Below are 17,952 nucleotides of genomic sequence, written 5' to 3' on the forward strand. Positions count from 1 at the left end.
TAAACCAGATGCAATTTGAGACTTGTGGAATTTATTTCCCAGCCAAGCGAGAAACTGAATTAATAGACTTTTACTTTTACTTTTTGTTGAAACGAGAAAGCTAAAGGTTTTCCAGCATATTTCTACCAGATGGCATGCTCTATTGCCTACACCTTTGCTCCCTGCTGTGGATCACCTCCAACTTGGTCTCCTCAAAGGTGAGGAGGAAAAAGACATCTCTGCCTATTTGTATGGTAATCAAAGCAGGAGGGAGAGGGACTATCAGGCAGCCTACCTCCAGCTATGGCCGAACTTGAACTAACTGTGCAATTCCTTCAGACTCCGGTAAGATAAGACATGTCTTCTTGACAGATAAAAGCAGTGAATATTAATCAATTTTGGAATAACAATGTGAATGGAAATTTGATGGCTAATGACTTAAATATAAGAGAATGTGCTGATATTTATGAGACTCATGAGTGATGATAGAAAAGGACTTTATATCTTGATCAAAACCAACTGAGCAAATTTACCACTTTAAAGGCTGTTTCAATTGGAGGAATCAATTTGTGACTCATATGGGATCTCTTAGATTTTTTTTTTTTTTTTTTTGGTATATCACAAAACAAGGATATAGTCAAGACTGGTCATCTTTTTAAAAACAGTTGAATAAAGAAAGAATAGCATTGGCCTGACCTGTGGTTATGCAGTGGATAAAGCATCAACTTGGAATGCTTAGGTTGCCTGTTTGAAAACCAAGGCTTACCTGGTCAAGGTACATATAGGAAGCAATGACTATGAGTTGATGCTTTCTGCTTCTTTTTCCCTCTTTCTTTCTCTTTCTTCTCTCTTTAAAAAGATCAATAAATAAATTTTTTTTTAAAAAGAAAGAATAGTATTAAAAGTTATATATAGGTCAGTCTAGGTTAAAAAAATCTCACATTTTAGTTTAAATAAGTGGTTCAGAGAAATAAGAGATTTAACAGTAAGTTAGAAAAGAGAAAATGTGTTCAATGAATTGAAACTGAATTCCAATCTCCTCCCGATAACTGATCATTACAAGTAGTGTATTTCTGGTGACCTCTACAACAGTGAATACCACAGGATCAATTTGCCAAACAGTTGGTGATTTTTCAGCATGGCCTAGCTCTGTTAACCCCAGCTTTGACCCACCTTTTATATCTACTTACTGGAAAAGCAAATAATTATTTATTTACCAGTGTAGAAACTGACATCAATGGAGTAGAACCAAACCCTTCACAATTTTCTACCTGTTTATTACATTGATTTAAGTGGCTAGAGACCATCTGTGATTTATTTTGCTTAGCCAGGAAGTGTGCACAAGTATCAGCCTTTAAAGAGAAATTACTGGAGACAGTCATTCTTGGGACATAAATGAATACTTGGTCCAGTATTTTGTAAGTCCGCTCATGTACACCATCTCTTTTGAGCTTCATAATGCCTCTTTCCATTTCTGGTCTGTGTATAACTTTCTCAACTGTCAAAGTCCATGGAGGGTGTTTCTTGTTGGTCTCTGGTTTATCTGTCTCCGCCTGGCTGTGATTATACAAGAAGAGTGTGTTCTAATTCCTTCACAGCCCTAGCAGTGGGTGTCCACTTACATGTATTCTTCCCCATTAATACATACAATAGAAGGCAATGACTCCACAGAAAGATATTCACAGATAAGCCAGGTAAAGGGATAGATTCTAGAGATCACAAAAAACAAAACAAAACCAAAATTCACATTTTTCCACCACAAGGTAAAATTAGGGCTCAAATCCTTATCTTCTTACCATTGTCCTTTGGCTATTTCAGTCCCTCAATCTTGCCTACATTCTCTGAACACAGAATATTTTCATCTACAAGTTATAGCTTTGGGGCTTGACATCCTCATATGAGGATCTCTTTCTCTCTCTTTTTAAAAAAGTATATGTTATAAAACGTCAAAACTCATTTCAGGTTTTATTCACTATGTTAGAAATATTGCATTTATCAAGTGCGTCATCTGCGTGCTTTCTTATTCTTCTATAAAATTCTCGTGAATGTAATTTCTCATATTAGATTCTCCTGTCTTTCCAAAGTGCCTTATCACACCAACTAGTTTTTTTAGATAATTCATTCTGGAGCAATGTCATATTATTGTATTAATATTAAAACTGGATGCATTAAGCCTTTTCATTTGGAAAGTGATTCAAGGCTTACTTTTTATTCACAGTCGTGATCCACTTCTCCCAGTAATTTCTTGATATGGACATTACATTAAAGTTAATTTCTGTTTATTTCATGCTGAGGAAGTAACTATAATTTGTAGCTATCTTTATGGGGCAAAAGGAAGTATTAGGTGCTAAACTGCATAAGAAATTGAAACACAGTGATTTATAGCTTGAGGGGGACTCAGTGGTGTCAGCCCATCCACACTAGGTCTGTAAACATTTTATTTTTTAAAATAAACTGTATGAATGCAAGATAATAAAATTTTAAAAAACATTCTTTCCTTTTAGTCATAGATCGTAATTTTTTTTCTCACATGTTTACCAGAGACAAAAGTTTCCATTGTATGCCTCACTCAAGGTCAAGGAATTCAGCCATGTCTTTTCCCCCAAACTCCTCTCCACCCCCACATTACCACATTCTGTTTAGCTTATATCCAGGTCAACGCTCTTCATGGACGCTTCATTGGCTATTTACTCTCTAAAAGAATAACAATTCATCTCATCTGAACAAAGCAGCCACCAAAAAGAATCTTTAATAAGGAAAATAAAAAGGAACTGTTAATGTTTTGTAGATATGAATTCACCCACTCTTCTGCGTATCAAATATGATAAAAGCCACCTTGTAAGATATTGTGAGTCATCCACACTGTTCTAGAATTCTGCAATCGCTCTTTCCTCCCTTTGGCTTTTTCAATCAACAGAAGGAAAATCTCTCACTCTCCTACATGCTTGGCTATTAAACTTTCAATACACTGCCAAAAAAATCTTGTCAAACAAATAACAAGACACACCACAGAAAGCAAATTCTGGAATGATGAAGTAAAATCCGATCACGTTAATAGGTATGCTGTTAGAATGGTAATATTAAAAGGTATTTGTGTGTGTGTATGTGTGAAATATTGCATACCTAGCAAGTCTTAAGTAGTTTAAGAGTTATTTAAATATTTTTCCTGAATCTGAGTCACACCTTCTAAAATTCCAGGGGCTTACATTCATTTCCCCATATGTACACCCTGGTGAACCAATGCCCTGCTGCTTGCAGAATAAATTGCTTCAATTTGATTTTCTTTAATCCCTGGTCAAGAAAGGTGAAGATTTCTATTTGTGTTTGTTCTTGTTTTGCATAGTATATAAAGATAAAAGTCATGTATACACAATTCACCAAAAAGGCAGAGGAGGATATAGGGGCAAGGAGGAAGAGAAGAAGGAGGAAGAGAACAAAGGGAAGAGGTAGAGGAGGAATAGAAGGTGGTGAATGAGGAGGAGGAAGAGGAGAAGAAGACATTTTTCACTATATACATAAAATTTATTTTATTTTATAATAACCAGAGAATTTCACATACATCAAAGGAAACTAAAAACACCATTTAGAAAACATCACACTGATAAAGGTTCTCACTGAATTTTTTTTTTAATTTCAGCTTTACTGAGGCACAATAGGCACATGGTATTGTATGATGTTTAAATTGCACATCATGGCGGTTTGATATAGGTATATATTGTGAAAGCATGTTGCTTATGTAAGTAATTAACACATCCATCACCTCACATACATGTGTTTTATTATTTCCTTAATTATTTTATTTATTTCTTTATGTATTTTTGGTGAGAACCGCCACGTTCTATTTTCCAGCTAATTTCAATGATGAATTATGGTGCTATCAACTAGCATCACCATATTTTACATTCGCTCTCCAGACCGTACTCATCTTACAGCTGAGAGTCTGTTCTCCTTCAGCAACCTCTTCCTACTTCCCTGTACCCAGCCTCTTGCAAAAATCTTACTAATCTCTTTCTATGATTTTGACCTTTTGTGGGTGTTTTTGTGGGTTTGTTTCTTTTTTTTTAGGGTTCACATATAAGTAATACCATGCAATATTTGTTTTTCTGTCTTCCCTTATTTTATTAGCATAATAACCTCAAAATCCATCCATATTGTTGTAAATGGCTGGAATTCTTTCTTTCTTATGGGTGAATTACATTCCACCCTCTTTTTTTTTTGACAGAGAGAGAGACATATAGGGACAAACAGACAGGAAGGGAAAGAGATGAGAAGCATCAAATCTTCGTTGAGGCCTCTTAGTTGTTCATTGATTGCTCTCTCATATGTGCCTTGATGGGGTGGGGAGGAGGACTACAGCAGACCGAGTGACCCCTTGCTCAAGCCAGTGACTTTGGACTCAAGCCAGCGACCTTGGGCTTCAAGCCAGCGACCTTTGGGTTCACACCAGTGACCATGGGGTCATGTCTATGATCCCACGTTCAAGCTGGATGACCCTGAGCTCAAGCCAATGACCTTGAGGTTTTTTTTGTTTCTTTTTGTTGTTGTTGTTATTTTTTTAGAGAGAGAGAGTCAGAGAGAGGGGTAGATAGGGACAGACAGACAGGAATGGAAAGAAATGAGAAGCATCAATCATTAGTTTTTTGTTGCGACACCTTAGTTGCTCATTGATTGCTTTCTCATATGTACCTTGACCATGGGGCTACAGCAGACCAAGTAACCCCTTGCTCAAGCCAGAGACCTTGGGTCCAAGCTGGTGAGCTTTGCTCAAACCAGATAAGCCCATGCTCAAGCTGGTGACCTCAGGGTCTTGAACCTGGGTCCTACATATCCCAGTCTAATGCTTTATCCACTGTGCCACTGGCTGGTCAGGCCATTCTACTTTCTTTATCCATTTATTTGTTGTTGGGCACTTTGGTTGTTTTCCTATTTGGACCTTATGAATAATGTTGCAATGAACATGGGGCACATATGCCGTGCCTCTGCTGAGCCCGGTATTGATTTTCTCTAGGAATATACTGAGGAAAGGGATTGCCGGGGCATCGAGTAGTTCTTGGTAGTTCTGCTGTCGGAATGACAACCTCCATAAAGTGCTTCTTTAAATTTCAGCTCATTTTCTGTCACACTGTCTGCCTTTCATGCATTTATAAATAACAGCTCTGTCTATATTATGAATATTAATTCTATCACACAAAAAACTTTGGCTAGAAAAAAACCTTAATATTTTAATGTCTTTGCATCAGAAACTTATAACTAATTACTCAGATTTCTGTGAAATTTCTCGTTCTTACATTGAAGACCCCCTTAGCACTGCAGCAATGTATTTCTCCAGGCTGCAATTATTTTCTAGGATGTTTCTATAAAAATCCTCTATTTAAAATAAATCATATATATATATATATGCTTTTTTAATAATCTTTTCTAGAGAGCACTTTTCTTGCCCTCATTTGTGGAAAATCAGCCAATCCATCTCCACATAACTAGACTGGGGGTTCCAACAAATTCTATGCTGAGTCTCATCTAGAGATGCATTCTTCTTTATTTTTCTAATTTTAGGTTCATATGTAGTAAGGGAACACTAGTAAAGAAGTAATATATATTAATATTCATGAAATGATACAGTACAGTATAGCATGTAATGAAACACATGTTATAGATGACCGACTGAAACTCGGATCTAATAGGTATCCTGCCCAAGGAGAAAAGACTGTAATTATGGCAAAGCCAAAGTCCAATCTCCTTTCTGCCTCATGCCAGGACTGGTGCCTTCTCTACTGCTCCATCCCGCTGAGAGGTCTTGTACTGAGCCCTTCTGTCTGTTTTTTTACATAGAGCATCATTGCAAGGGTGCACCTGCCCAAGTGCTTGGTGCAGTGAGCTGAATGGAGGCGTGTCTTAACTCTGAGAACTTATAAATGGGACCACATTTCTTTTTTTTTTAAAAAAAAGTATTTGCAGATATAATTAAATTAAGCACCTTAAGATGAGAGCATCTTGTATTATCTGGTAGATCTTAAATTCAATGACAAGTATTCTTATAAGGACAGAAGAAAATTCACAGACAGGAAAGAAGAAGGCCATGTGAAGTCAAGAGACAGAGATCAGAGTGATGCTGACACAAGCCATGCTCACAGCCATCGAAAGCCACCAAAAGCTAGAAGGGACATAAAAGTAACCTTCCCATGAGCTTCCAGAGGGTGCACAGTTCAGACAACACCTCGGTCGTTCTGCTTTCCTGAACTGTCAGAGCATAGTTCCTATTTTTTAAGTCACCAGTATGTAATAATTTGTTACCGTACCCTCAGGAAACTATTATACCTGGATTTGCAATCTATTTCACAATTTTTTTCTTTTCTTTTGCCATGTAACCTAGAGCAAAATGTTAAAGCTCTTTGAACACCAGTTTCATATCTATACAATGAGGATGAAAGAAACAATCTGGTTGTTTGTATAATTAAATGATTAAATAAATGCTAAGTGCTTAAACATTGTTTGGTGCAAAGTAAGCCCTCAGTAAATCTTAACTAATTTTATTGTTGATTTATTATCCTGCCAACTAAATTTTAAACACCACTTCGAACAGGAACTAAAATATATTTATCTTCATATTCTGACAGAAGAGCCTAGCACCGTTTTTATTCAAAATATTGACCCATTTAAATAATAAACAGTGACATTTTACCAGCCACTTAAACTGCTTCATAACAATCCTAGGGACATAGGTTATTAAGAAAATAGCCATTATCTGAAGTTAAACCACACACTAGCCATTACTAAACTTTTAAGAAAACATCTTCCTGGTTATTCAATAATGCAGTGCATAGAATATATAAGAAGCTCAATGTAAAAGAGACTTTATATTTTCACCACATGGAAGAGCTTCTTAAAGGCATATTTTTGGAAAATCACTGAACATTAAATAGGGGTGCTTTTTAAAATTGCTTTAATTATCCCAAGATGATCAGTCTTTGACATTCCAAACTCAGCCTTTTTCATCAACATGACTTCTCAGGTACTCACAAAATAAGTTGGGTGTGGCTGTCTTTCATTCTGAGTGAACCTGAGTGAGACCAGGTCTTTTTCTCACAAACCAGTCTGAAGCAGCCCTTGCTTGGAGGGCTGGTTATCATGGCCCAGATGACATCATCTGTTCATCTTGGCTAGCCCTTGCACAGTCTAGAAGTCTTGGCGGCGTTGCTTTGGCTAGAGTTTCTTGTTCTACCTATTAAGGTACTTCATTACCAGCAAATCTGCCACTGTATTTCAGGGTCCCCACCCAAGGAGCTAGTATGCAGAGTCTTCTTGGCCTGGAAACAAGGAGCTTGGGAGAGAACTGCATGCGACGGGACTCTACCAGCCCGGACAAGGGGAGCTGCCTAACTGGACTAATAATCTCCCTTCTGGTAAATTTTTCAGCAAAACCAAATTATATGGATAACTATTTCAAAAATGCATCATTGTCCCTATTTTACATTCTCATCAATAGAAATAGTATAGTCGATATTGGGAAATTATCAAGGACATTTCCCTAGTATAGGATAAAATGAACATATATGGAGACAAAAGTTCTGAGTTCAAATCTTGGCTCTATCAGAGTTTTAGAAACGTAGGCAAGTTACTAGATCTCTTTGTTATTCTTTGGCTTGTGTGTAAAAAAGGTTAATAAAATGACACAAAACGTAAGTTCAGAATAAAAATTTGATGGGATATAGAGTGTAGGATTCATAAATGGATAGTCAATAGATGTTAGCTTTTACTTTAACAATAGTCATCTTGAAGTAAGGCTTACAAGTTGCAGAGCTTATGTTTTTAGTCTCCAGAACAGGTAAAGTTGTCCTTTTCAGGAATGACTGACTACACTTATTCAAAACGTTTTGGATTTTTTTAAAAATTGATTTTAGAGGAAGAGGAAGGGAAAGAGAAATATTGGTCTGTTCCAGTATGTGCCCCAACTGGGGATCGAACCCATAGTTTGCATTTCCGGATGATGCTCTAACTAACTGAGCTATCTCTGGCCACATCTCAAAATGGTTTGTTTTAATATAGGTTCAGCCAGAGCTCATGGATGGGGGTCTTTAAGAAGATCAGTGAATTCCACCCTTTTCCTCATGACTGAATGAAAGCAAGTATGAGCTAATACATAGGAGTTGGCCTTCTCTTATCAGCGAAGGTGGTGGGTACATCCCTTCAGTACCTGGATGCCACCTTGGAATAACACGCCCAAGCGAAAGACTGAGTCATACGAACAAGCCCAAGGCCAAGGTGATGCTGTGCATTAGGCTTGAGGAGGAGTGCCTTAGTCTGTTCCGGTTGCTCTAACAAAAACACTAGAAACTGCGTGGCTTGGAAAACAAATCTCTATTTTTCACAGTTTTAGAGGCTGAGAAGTCCAAGATCAAGGTGCTGGCAAAGCCCCTGGTGAGGGCTCTCCTCCTGATTCATAGATGGCCATCCTCTCATTGTGTCCTCACATGGTGGGAGAGACAAGGGGGCTCGCTGGAGCCTCTTTGATGAAGACATCCATCTCATTCATGAGACCTCCACTTATATGACCTAATCACCCTCTGAGAGGGTTCCACCACCTATTACCATCACATTGAGGATGGGTGTCGGTATACACATTTTAGGGGGGGGGGGGCACATTCAGTTTATAGCAGGGAAGGAAGAAGCAAGGGACTTAAGCTGCTACATGTGTCCACTCCATACTCAGAAGCGTTGCTAGACTTATTCACCACAATTTAGAAATATGGGCCAATGGCTGACCCTCCCCAATCAGGCCCCTCTCAGCACCTCAGGAAAGGCTTGGGGTGCTCAGTGGGTTAAATAGTGAAGAAAGATCACTGTAAGTAAGAGCACTGGAAAGGGGCCTCCAAGAGTCACAAGGGAGTGGTCACACAGCAGCCTTCAATCTTTCTAATGATTGAATCTTTCTAAACCTGCACAACGTCTTTTCTATTTTTTTTTTTTTTTTTGTATTTTTCTGAAGCTGGAAATGGGGAGAGACAGTCAGATTGACTCCCGCATGCGCCCGACTGGGATCCACCCGGCACTCCCACCAGGGGCCACGCTCTGCCCCTCCAGGGGGTCGCTCTGCTGTAACCAGAGCCACTCTAGTGCCTGGGGCAGAGGCCAAGGAGCCATCCCCAGCTCCCGGGCCATCTTTGCTCCAATGGAGCCTCGGCTGCGGGAGGGGAAGAGAGAGACAGAGAGGAAGGAGGGGTGGGGTGGAGAAGCAAATGGGCGCTTCTCCTATGTGCCCTGGTTGGGAATCGAACCCGGGTCCCCTGCACGCCAGGCCGACGCTCTACCACTGAGCCAACCTGCCAGGGCACGTCTTTTCTATTTTTTAGACACCAAATTAATGCTGGAGAGAGAAGAGAAAATTTTTGTAATTTAAAAAAATCATTGAAACAAATGGCTTTTCTAACTAATGGGCTAAGATATATTTCAAATCTACTCAATCATGAGCTTCTACATTAAGCCTTTGTACACTGATGGGAAGAGGAGACTCTAGAATTAGAGATCCTGGGTTTGAATTCTGGCTTTGCCCGTTGTGAGCTGTGTGATCTACACCAAACTACCGTAACCTTACTTAACCTCTCTGAATCTCAGTTTACACATATAAAGAATTATACGAGGTTTAAATGACTACATTACTTAGGAGAGCACCTAGCCCATAATTAAATGCTCTATGTTGATTAATATTATTGTTCTTAAAATTACTTTTCCCCCCTCTGTAGCCTCCATAGTGAATTGCACATAGCAGATGTTCAAAAATGTATTTGATGCGAATATGAGCCCAAATACTTTTCCAAATACTTTGAGTATTATATTTCAACGGTTTATTATTACATAAATAAAATGGAAGAAACTTATAACTGAACAAACCTCCACAAATGTAGGCAACCGGCAACCTGAATTTTATTTAGGTAGAAAGGAAATTGCTAAACAATAATTAAAACAAAACCTTGCATTGAGCCATCTGAACGTTTAGGTTTGGCTTATCAAAAACATCCTGAGAAGTACTTAGTCAGGCCAATGTACCAAGCTGGTGCAGTCATGGTGGTCATCTCTTTCAAGAAGAACCATCTCTTCATGGAAGCCTAAAATTTATTGGGAGGGACAATGCCAATGGAATCACCATTTTTGTCAGAGTGATACAAAGATGTAAGACACATGGCAGAAATTAGCATGCACTACGTGCCAACCTCATGCTAGAAACTGCATAAGCATGTTGGATATTCAATCTTATTTAATCCTCACCACCACCCCCCAAAAGGCAGATATAATTATACTTTTATTTTCTCTCTCTCTCTCTTTTTTTTCTATATAAAGGAGAAAATAGATGCTCACATAATTATGCTAATTTTCAAGACCAGACAACTTGTAAGTGAAGGAGCTGGAATGGGAACTCACGTGTCTTTAACTATAAATATCTTGCTGGTAGCAATATCGAAAGGTAGACACGAGAAATAGGAAGCACAGAATTTTACTACAACTCAAAATGTCTTTTCTGCTCCAGTGAAACTGTGCCTACACATGTAATGATATTTTCCTAAACATGAAAATGCCATATTTTGGAGGAGAAAGGAATATAAATAAGAATTCATGTGCATGTGTGATTTTACGATTTTTGCTATTCCTGTATCAGGCATTCCATCAGCTGGAATTTAAACTATGAAGGCAGTTGAGAATTCCCATAAAAGCACAATAATTTGAAGCCCACCTCATGATAGGTATAGGTACTCCTTTGAACCCATCTTGCTATTACCTAAGATGAATTCAGCATCTAAATTGCTACCTGAACAATAACAGTACTGGTGGGTGATAGAGCTTATGGGGTAGGTGAGCTTATGTTGCCAAAAATGTTTTTAAAAGACAGGGTAAAAATAAAAGGTGACTGAATAGACTGCATCAAATACATCATTTTTAAATGCAGTTATATGTCATATACATGTTTTAATATTGGGCCTGCATGCTGCAGAGGGGTGTGGGGAAAACAGAGCCTATCTCTGCGGAACAAACATAACTTTACAAACAGCCTCCAATCCTCAACCCTAACTAACCATGTAGGAAAATATCACTGACAAGATTTTAAGTCTTATTCTTACTCATATTATCCATGTGAGCTTTCTAATAAACACTGTGTAACCAACCGAATATCCTTTTAGAAAACTCACTGGAAAATTGTATAAAGAAAAACTCTGAGGTGACCCTTAATATCCCTACCTTCTGGTGGTCCTACCCTTCCCTTGAGTGGATCCCTAGCCTGTGACCTGCATCTTAATAAAATACAGCCAACGATGAAGAGATGTGATTACGTGCAGGTGATTACATCATGCAAGTTGTAACCTCCGTCTTTGTTATTCTCTTTTTCTGGATTTGAGGAAGCAAGTAACCATTTGGGGAAGGCTCACATGGCAAGAAACTGATGGAGGCCCCAGGTGGGCAGAGAGGAAGAAACGGAGGCCTTCAGTCCACCATGCTGCTGGGGACTCGGTGTTGCCAACAACTGCATGCGCTGCGCTGCGGAGGGGAGTTCGTTCCCCAGGCAACCCGAGAGGAGACTGCAGCCCAGGCCCTCACCCTGACTGCACTCTGTGAGCGCTGGAGTAGCTGACTCGCCAGGCAAGCCAGGATTCCGAATGCTCAGACATGTGATAAGCTGTTTTTAAGCCACTAATATTGTAGCGATACTGTTCTGCAGCATTAGATACCTAGTAAATTGCATGTGTACATGTCCTTGATTTAAGATATTTGAGCAACAGTTATTTATTAAGCACCTACCACATGCCAAGATTCATCCTAGAGTAAACATATGGTCACTGGCCTGAAGGATGTTTATTCTTTTGGAAAAGACCAGATGTGTCTACCTCAAGGAGCAAAGCACAATACCTGTCTCACAAGATTGTAACAGCAAACAAGTAAGACAATGTGTATGAAAACACTTAGCAATATGTCTGATATATAATAGCTACCCATGCATTTAAAGGACTTTATTTTTCTTAAAATTAAGTGTTGAGACTGTAAGGTCTTTAGGTAAGTAGCCAAGGGAAGGGAGAGAAAAGTTGGGGAGATATACAGACCTGAGTTTTCAAGGAAAAGAAAAATGCTAGTGTGATATTAGGTGAATCTGTGAATGAGGGACTCATAGAGGTACTACATTTGAATAGTAGTAGGAGGCAGAGATGGAAAAGCAAAATGGTAGAAAGAGAGTTTTTATACAGAGAAGGACAAAGGATAGATAATTGAGTTTTCATTGCCGGAAGTGCTAGGAAGTAACCTGGCTAATTAAAAATCCTACTTCTCAATTCATTGCAATTAGAAGATTTTTATCATTAAAAATTTGCCAAAATGCATTCACCCAAATTAGAAAAATACTCAGTTAAGAATTATATCATCTGACCTGAAACATCGGCGTTATGAATTATGTTTGAAATTTCAGCTGTGACATTTCTTGGTAGCTGCTATCAGATACATTTGTGCTAAGGATTCTGTGCCAACTCATTAGTTATTAGTTATTCTCAACAAGGCTCTGGAAATCTATTTCCATTTCATAGTGATTACCAGTTATGCCCAATGTTGTCCGGGAAGTCTATTGCCAATTCATCGCTTATTATGAATTGTGTTTGAAATTTCAGCTGTAGCATTCAGCGTAGCTGCGACCAGATACTGTCATGCTTTGGAAAAGTTGTTGCCAAGTAAATCTGAACAGACTACTCCTTGCTCAATTTTAATGAATTTTACTTCGGTTCTTAATTAGAAGAGTCAACTTAGCCAATTAACAAATGCTTAAAAAAATAACACAGTATTTTATAAACCAGGGGAGGATTTATAGCCATGCATTTATTTGAAGCAGCTTTTCAAATTATCATAGACCCATAAGATTCCCTGAAATTGCACCTGTCCAAGAGAAAGCAGGAAGGATTCAGATATATTATCATTCAAAAGTAAAAACAGAAAAAAGTCATATCACTAAAGTAATCAGGTCATTTATTATCCAAACTGGGATGCGTGGAAGGTAAAGGCATCAATAATACAGGTGAAACCCCGGGTGCGCTGTCTGAAGTCTTCACAGTCACCAGCACACTGGGATGCACAGTCACCATTCCTACTGTCCACTGTTAATGATTACTATTACTAGTCACATTGTTGTCCCCAATGCAATGAATTTCTTTTTTAAAAGTTATCTGGAGCAGTGGAAAATCAAGAATAATTTTTGTCACATATCTTTCCTCCCAGAAAAACAAACAAAGAAGCATGGTACTATTGTGGGCTAGAGGTTACTCCATAAATACTTATTACAATACAAATTGTAAAAAAGAAATAAATAAGGCAAATGAGGGTTAGAGAGTTTGAGTAACTTGCTGCAAAATCACACGATAAGTGCAAAACAGGAATCCAAATGCTGTCTCTCCGACTCCATGATGTTCATTTTTCCCTGAGAATGCCTCTCATCCAGTAATGCTCGGACCTCTGGTCTCTTAACTTTTCTGTCTTAATCTCTGTAGTACCTTTAAACTTTTTGCCTTACCCTGGCTGATACCAAATTCTGGTGCTGATGAAGATATCAACATTCTGAAGTCTCTGTGTCCCTCGTCCTGCCCTTTCCAATTCTTTTCTTCTTCCCCTTTTACCCACAGAGCTAAAAGGAGCCTACCTTGCAGAAGAGAGGCCTCAAGAGAAAAGCAGTTTTAAGAACATTAGATAACAGAATTCTTGCAAACTTTTGAAGTATATCTTGAGTATGGCTGCCTCTAGAACTGAATGTATAATGTTTTGGCATTTTCTCCCTGTTTCTGAGAATGCTAGAATAAAGTTTTTAAAAATGGTATGGATCCTCAAGACCCTTCTTTGATAAAAAAAAAAAAAAAAATCCACACCTAATTAAAAAATAATTTTGTCAAGTAGAAAGTAATATCCATGTAAATATTTAAAGTACTCACTAATGAGTTAATATGAAAATTCTCTGCTACAAGCACTGACCTTGATAGGATGGTCACAGAATCACAGGTTTTGTGAAGAAATGGATATCCTCAGATAAAATATCACTGAGGTTGGTTCAAAGGCTACGATTAAAAGGAGAAATTGAAGTGCAAATTCATCTTACTTTTCCTTATGTCTTTTTATTAGGTGACTGCCTGCAATTGGAAAGGAAGATATTAATCAAAAAAAATTACCAAGACAGAAAAAACTTCATCATTTTTCCAAAATGTAGAGAAAAATATGTTAAGGGTTGGCAACCCAGCATCTTGGAAACTTTGCGAAGTCTTTAAGTTTAAATGTGAACTGTAGGAAGCAAGCAGGAAAAGAGCGAAATAAGCAGCTTTCATTGTATTTAATTTGGCCTCTTAAATGTAACGTGATGGAACTTGTAACCTAGAAACATTTCCTTAGGTGTATTCACGGGGGAAGGTAAGCATAATTACAGCTGTGCAGGCTTCGTGCAAACTAAATTGGCGTTATGGACAATTAATCTTTAGGAACATTAAGATACCTCTGTAATTTCTCACTTTTGTGAAAAGTAAAAGGAAAGCAACATAAATCAAAATTTAGTTAGCAGGTCAGAATTTTACTTAATTCACAAGGTAAGACAGAGCGTCACTGAATTTTTATAACTTTGGGACAACCCATAATTCACAACAGTCGGTGTAGTCCTCAGCCTGCACAATTATGTCCTAATTCTTAACTGCCTAAGAGAGTTAAAAAAGTTTTTTTGGAATTTGGATTTTTCCCCCCCAGTAACTCATCACAGGATTGAGATTTCTTAGAATAAAGTGATGTGTTAACCTACTCTCCACAACCCACTCATGCAGAATGTGCTGTATTGCTTATAACCCTAACAACCCATAAAACATTTGCCCGAAAAGAAGAAAAAAAAAAAGAACTAAGTTTTCAGTGGACTTGATAAATTAGAAATAAGGAGGTTAGCTGCTATGAACTTGGCAAATTCAACAAACATTTTAAATCAAATTTTTTACTGTACTATATATAATAAGAAATATTTGATCCTGACACAGAGCTCCTCACACCTCTGGAATTCCCAAAGTGATAGGAGGAGCCCTGTCCCGTTAGCTCAGTTGATTAGAGCATCCTCTCCCTGTGCCAAGGGGGTGGGTTTGCTCCCTGATCAGGGCACATACAGGAATCAACCAATGCATGCATAAAGAAGTGGAACAACAAATCAATGTTTCTCTCTCTACCCCTTCGTCTCTCTCTAAAATAAATGAAAAAGTAAAATTGCAAAGTGATAGCAGTGCCTTTTGCCATCCATCAGGAGCCCCTTTTGGGTTTATGCTAATGAGGTGACTTAAGGTAGGGTCCCCAGGAAGTTTCTGGATGAGGTGGTCACCAGAAAGACTAGTGATTAGGAGGTTGGGACTTTCAGCCCCACCCAGCAAGCTCTGGAAGGGGAAGAAGGGAAGGGTGGCATTAGCTCTATAAAAACTCCTGAACGTCAGTATTTGATAAGCGTCCAGGCTGGTAAACTAGAAGGCGTCTTCATACCAGGGTGGTGGCACACCCCAAACTCACCAGGATGAACGCTCCAGTGTTTGGCACCCTTCCAACCTCAGTCTATAGATCTCTTCATCTGACTGTTCATTCATATCATTTATTATCCTTTGTAACAAACTAGTAATCTAATAAATAAACTGATTTCCAGAATGCTGTAAGACACCTTAGGAAATTAATGGAATCGAGGGAGGCTTTCATGCAAACCTCCGATATATAATCATCAGAAGAACAGGTAACAACCTGGACTTGTGAGTGGCATCTGAAATGAGGGCTGTCTTGTAGGATTGAGCCCTTAACCTATAGGATCTGACACTATCGCCAGATAGGCACTTCTAGAAATCAGTTAAGTTTGTGGGACAACTGATCAATATATACTGAAAATCAGAGAATTGCTTGGTGATGTGAAAAAACAAAGCAACACACACACACACACACACAACCCACCATTAAAGAAAGAAAATTAAATATTTCTTTATAATTATACCCAATAGGATTGGGAGTGGATGTGTAAGTGATGAACTTGATATTGTACAAAGCTGAAGAAATTGTCCAAGTTAAAATGGGGCGGGATAATGAGTTATAATATTTCTGACACTTTTATTGAAAGTCAGGGCTGGCTATTTGGTGAGTTTCTTATAAAAGTCAGAAATACAGAGATTAGTATATGCACCTCTCAATTATGTGCCTGCACTTAACAGAGAGAAGCTAATTACCTTGACCATATGCTTTCTCCCCTTTTCATCGGGAGTCTTCCAGGTTTTTCCTTTGCCCTCTTCTTGTACACTACATTGCATTTTCTTTTAATTGCCACCTTACTATCAAATGAAAGGGAAACATTGGTATAAGGATGGGTGGAAATTATAGGGTTTGCAACATTCCCCAGATGGGCTGGCTCCCAGACTCGGAGGCCTTGTTTTCCAGAACGTAAGTTTGAAGGTCATGGCCTAATTCCTAACTTGAGATCTATGGACAACAGCACAGCATGTGGCTTGGAAAATACGGCTTTATGCAAAAGCTCCGCATCTGATGAAGCTCTGGTTTCTTCGTCCTCTGTGGCCATGTTAAATAAATGCATCAACAGAAGTCTTGTGGACTAGTTAACTTCTCATGCCTGTTTTAGTTATAATACCTTTTTCATCTAAAGTTTAGATAAGGTACCACCTCCTTTTTAAAACTTCCTCACACACCTTTCCAACCACTCCTAAGACCAAGTTCGGTGTGTTTCCTTCACTGAAATACATTATTGCAATTCACTTTCCCCTAGGGGTCTTTTTCCGGATCAGAGGCCTGCAGACAGAGACACTGCCCTATTCATCCTTAGACCGTCAGCTCTGTGCATAATGCCCACCCCATGACAAGATTTACTCATCACTGGTTGAATTAATGATTGAATAAATTAATGCTACATAAAAAATAGAAATTAATGACTTAATGACATCAAACACTCCAATAATTTCAAATGGTGCATCTCATTTTCTTTTCCGGATCTCCTGAGTCCAATATTGACATTGCGGGGGCCTAAAAGGGAAGACACTCTTCTTATTTCACACACAACAATATGAAAAATAGTGACTAAAATGACTGCGTACTTAGTGGAGACCCATGAAAACAGTTAACTTACTGATTAGGCACAACAAGTCTCTGAGACAGGTGCAATTAAATCATCACTCTAATGTCAAGAAAACTGAGATTTCCTTATGAAATGTGTTCACAGTCACAGAGATAGTGAGCAGGGCAGCTGGAATTTGTGGTTAGTCTGACACCAAAAACCATTGTTTAAAACTCCTGCAGAATTATGCCTCAGGCCCCAAGCTAGACAGCCAACCAGAGGCTGATTCAGGACTCTTCTCCTAAACTTCCTTTCTCAGCATTTTCTGTCCATCTTCATGGAAGCAGACTCTGCACATAACTATTATTCAAATGACCCGTGCACAGATTTTTTGCAAGTGGCCTAACCTTCATTCAGTAAAAGCGAAGGTTGCCCTTGTACCTGGTGAGGTAGTGAACAGGGGGATGCCTTCAAGCCGGGCAGTCCCCTTAGCCCTAGTCACAAATAACAGCAGAGCATCACTGATGACCAAAATTTATCTAGGAACCAGCTGGGTGACATAGTCATGACAGTGCCATTTGATGAGAAAAAACAAACAAACAAACAAACAAACACTGAGGAAATCAGACTTGATGAGATGTTTCCAGACAGGGAAGGTACTTGGACAATGCAACAGCAAGGGGCACACCTTAAAAGGGGACAGGAGGTGTCCATTGAGAGAAACAAGTACTTGTGCATATGTGGTATATGTGTGTATTATATGGAAACTGATAACTGATAAACAACATATTTTTCTTCATCTGGGTGTAGGTATAGCTTAAGGGCACCTGAAGAGAAGTCATTGTGTATTCTCTCCCTTTATATAAATATGATTATGAATACTTTTTTCTTAAGTCTTACATACCAGATGC

This window comes from Saccopteryx leptura, chromosome 5 (genome assembly GCF_036850995.1).
Source record: "Saccopteryx leptura isolate mSacLep1 chromosome 5, mSacLep1_pri_phased_curated, whole genome shotgun sequence".
NCBI classification, from domain to species: domain Eukaryota; kingdom Metazoa; phylum Chordata; class Mammalia; order Chiroptera; family Emballonuridae; genus Saccopteryx; species Saccopteryx leptura.